The sequence below is a fragment of the Sinocyclocheilus rhinocerous genome, unplaced genomic scaffold (assembly GCF_001515625.1).
Source record: "Sinocyclocheilus rhinocerous isolate Xijiao unplaced genomic scaffold, SAMN03320098_v1.1 scaffold1164, whole genome shotgun sequence".
NCBI classification, from domain to species: Eukaryota; Metazoa; Chordata; class Actinopteri; order Cypriniformes; family Cyprinidae; genus Sinocyclocheilus; species Sinocyclocheilus rhinocerous.
This window is the reverse complement of record NW_015643253.1, coordinates 861,206-863,565: the sequence shown is the minus strand read 5'-3', so window position 1 is coordinate 863,565 and position 2,360 is coordinate 861,206. Positions and strand designations below refer to the sequence as shown.

Below are 2,360 nucleotides of genomic sequence, written 5' to 3'. Positions count from 1 at the left end.
AATGAGATCATATTTCATTCACTGACGTTAGATTACTGTATCTGTAGTCTCAGAGACCCCATATATAAAACAAGAAATAAATGTAGACTATAGAAGTACACCCCTGCGGCAAAAACACACACACAAAGTAATAAAAAAAATAATAAATGCAGCTAGGTTATTAGGTCTATTTGTTTTTGTTTTTTTTTGTTTTTGTTTTTTTTCTTCAACAATGACTTGTTGCTGGAGTCAAACTGAGACCTATACAAATCATTTTACTATTACTTACTATATATACACTATATAATTCCACGGTGATGGAAAATCTCTGGAAATCTAGTTGTAAAATTGTGATTTCTTTGGCCTGCAAAAATCATGGAAATTAGTATCTTAAGAAGTCATGCGAAAGTCATGAGAATTTCTATAGGGAATCTAAATGTTTATGCTTTGGCTCAGCTTTGAAATATTTAATCAGCTAGTTGTTGCTGTTTGTAGAGTTAAACTTGCTGTAGGCCATCATGATGACATCTGTTTGCTTTTATTGGACCTTATTTGGACTTGTTTCCATTTTTATTTTAAAAGCTTGGAATCTGACATACTAAATCTTACAGGTATTTAAAAAGGGAAAAAATCAATAGTTTGAAGAGAAAATGGCGCAAATGTCTTACAATTGTCTAAATTCGTGGTCATTTATCATTAGAACTAAAACAGTAAACGTTTTTCATTACCTGAAATAAAATAAAGGTTAAATTAAGTAAAAAATTATAATAAACTTAAAATAATTTTTATTTCAGCTGCAGTAGTTGCCAAGGCAGCCTTTCTCATTTTTAAGTACTAAAATTACTTAAACGGAATAAACTAAATAAACGAAAGCTAATAAATAAAAATGAATACAAAACTATATAAAAAAATTAAATGACAAAAACACACACAAAATTCTAGAACTAACTAAAATGAAAGAAACAGAAAATATAAAAAAATAAAATCTAATTCTAAATATTAACAAAAAGTATAATATCATTCCAGTTATAATGGCACTGTAGATCTTACCGAAACCTTCAGAGCAATAACAGTGAGTGGGAATATTTGGACATGCTCCAGCTCCGCCCCTCATCCATGTGGCTCTTCTGGGAAACAGACCTGTGGATTTGCTAATGATGATGATGATGTTGCACTGCTTTATTTGCAAGTGTTACCCAACACCTTTATATTTAGATACAAGAGTGTTTGTAAAGAAAACCAGGGTTTGTCTGTGTAATTTTCCTTATGTATGCATAAAACCTTATCCTGAACAAAAGAAAGTGGTCTTGTTTAATATAAGCGCTGAGTTATGCAAACAAACCCTGCTGGTTGCTCCATATTTAGTCTTTTTAACTAGGTACTCCTGACCCCAGTCCTCCTCAGCTGGCTTTTAATTGGCTTCACTGGGCCTAAAATGCTGAAATATTTCTTGAAATTGACTGCTTATTTGAGTGTCGAGAGTGATGCAATTTACAGTAAGTTGCTGGTAAAAATGGACCGTGGCTTCAGACGCAGCACTTAGCAGAGGCTGCATGGGGCACGTGCAACTTCAGGGGATTAATTTCACAATTTTATGGAGGTTATGGAGGTTTTGTAAAAACAAGGGGACGGGCCGCACCACAAAGGCAGATGGGATGGGATTGCTTTCGCTCGCACCTCTCAGTCTTTTCAGGTTGATCGGGCTGCCTTGTTTACAGTGTGTTATAGAAGGGCTGACGCCAGCCTCCCTCGGGAGGGAACAAGGGTTAATTGCTGTTAAAGTGTTGGTCTCGTTCCTCTTTCTTGCCCTGATGCTCCATTAGAGCTGACACTAATGAGGCAGTGCAGAGAGGACATCCCAGAGTCGAGGGACAGCACCACCGGCTGGGGGAGGGAGTCATGATGGAGAGACTTTACTTAGCTGAGAGAGAAAGCATGTACTAAGTCATAGATCAAGAGTGTGTGGTGTTCAGTGTTGTTGGGATGTGTGTAGGTTTGGCTTCTCTTAATTGGTGGCTTATCCTCTGCATATGTTGTTTGTTTGTCATTACGAATTCATAGGGGACTGGATTGCTGGTCGTCCCTCATACTTGGTCTGTGGAGCCAATGGCATTTGCTTAGTTATTGTACCATATTGATTGACATTTACAAATGTCAGAATATGGATTTTCAACACCCTAATAATAGAAATTATGAAATTAGCTAAATACGTACTTTTGCAAAAAAAAAAAAAAAGAAAATTGATCATTGATTAATAAAGTCAGCAAAAGATGTGAGGCTGCTCTAAAATCATTTAATATTTTAAATATTTAAATTGTTTTATTTTAATAAGTACTACATATAATTATATTAGTTGTATCAAATACAATGGAAAAATGTTT

The 2,360-nt window shown here is 35.0% G+C and overlaps 1 protein-coding gene across 3 annotated transcripts in view; it reads left to right on the top strand.

Moving 5' to 3' along the window:
• Nucleotides 1–2,360, top strand: part of arhgef39 (Rho guanine nucleotide exchange factor (GEF) 39) — a 45,639-nt gene that overhangs the window by 3,666 nt on the left and 39,613 nt on the right. The window lies entirely within an intron of this gene.